Below are 1395 nucleotides of genomic sequence, written 5' to 3' on the forward strand. Positions count from 1 at the left end.
AGCGACGAGGGGTCGCCGCCGTCACCTCCGGGACAACCCGGCGACCCGGAGCCCACGAACACCCGGCCGGGGGAACCCTGCGGGCCCAGCGCGAGGAGGGGGCGGGGCCCGGCAGGCCCGGCGGGCTGTCTGCTTCGCCCGTGCCGCCGCCGCGCTCCGCCACGCTCCCGCGGAGCCCCTTCGGCAGCTCTCTTCGACTTCGGCGCTCTTCGGTTCGGCCAACGTTGGACTCGACGGGCACGAGGGACTCGGTTCGGGCGGTGTGTTCGGTGGGGTCTCGTCGTCGCCGTCCTCTTCCTGCTCCCTGCTCCTCCCGAAGAGCGTCCCTCTGTCTTTCCTCCCAACCTGCTCGGGACTGCGCACAATGACAATGACAGCGAGCCGCAGGGGACCTCCCGGATCACGAGAGAAAGGGGCGGAGGGGGGGGGGGGGGGGGAGGTCATGACAGGTGTCTGCTCGTTACACCGCCGTCTCGGGCTCCTCGGCCAGCCTCCAGGCGGCAAGGTGCTGTCCCAGGAGCGGCTGCCGCGCCGGGTCCAGCGCGGCGGTGCGGTGGTGGCAGCCGCGGTGCTCCGCCCCCGGGGACGTTCCCGGCGACGCCCCCGGTGAGGTGCCCGGCGACGTCGGCGCGGAGCTGGCCGTGCCCAGGAGAGACCCAGGGGACAGCGCCGAGAAGAAACCGCCCCTGGAGGCGGCGATGGCCCCGCGCCCGCCGCAGGGCAGGCCGGGGGGCGGGAACAGGGACGGCACGGAGCGCGACGCCACCACGGCCGCGGAGAGCAGCGCGGGGACTCGCGCCCGTGTCTGGGAACAGGTCAGTGGTTAGAACCCTCTCGACGGGATCAAGCCCCAAGTCGGTCAGCACGCACCTGGAATAGATCGACGACCACGTGGTGGTCCGCGAGCGGGGGAGCGGAGGGGACAGTGGCCGGCAGCTGTAGGTGGTCGATGGCGGGGCACGAGGCGCTGAGGTGAGAGGGGTCCACGATGATGCTGAGCGACGAGGGGTCGCCGCCGTCACCTCCGGGACAACCCGGCGACCCGGAGCCCACGAACACCCGGCCGGGGGAACCCTGCGGGCCCAGCGCGAGTGAAGTTAGCAAAATGCGAGACGGCCGTCGAGTCGTGTAGTATTTCTTGACTAGAATAGGCTATTTCAGAGCTGGACGTAAAGAAGTAAAATAGAAGAACAAAACGGGCACTGCGCACGCACGGACGCCCCCACTCCACCCCCTGCTTCCCCCACTCTGCATCTGCGCATGAGCAATGCTCCTTTCGTTCTTCCATTTTACTTCTTCACGTTCAGCTCTGAAATAAAGTATTCAGCTCAACATCCGAACAAACCGAATGGTCGGCGATGGCGTCCAGCTGGTGGAACTGGTGCAGCGTGCCGG

The 1395-nt window shown here is 68.5% G+C and overlaps 1 long non-coding RNA gene across 1 annotated transcript; it reads right to left on the reverse strand.

Annotated features, from left to right (window-relative positions):
- Positions 1-425: 425 nt before the first annotated feature.
- Positions 426-1395, reverse strand: LOC127751760 (uncharacterized). Its single transcript, XR_008012234.1, has 3 exons — positions 1346-1395; positions 871-1074; positions 426-805 (listed from the first exon to the last, which is right to left on the reverse strand). It is a non-coding gene; the product is annotated as an uncharacterized LOC127751760 (long non-coding RNA).

Source organism: Frankliniella occidentalis, unplaced genomic scaffold (genome assembly GCF_000697945.3).
Source record: "Frankliniella occidentalis isolate FOCC.00 unplaced genomic scaffold, Focc_3.1 Scaffold916, whole genome shotgun sequence".
In the NCBI taxonomy this organism is placed as follows: Eukaryota; Metazoa; Arthropoda; class Insecta; order Thysanoptera; family Thripidae; genus Frankliniella; species Frankliniella occidentalis.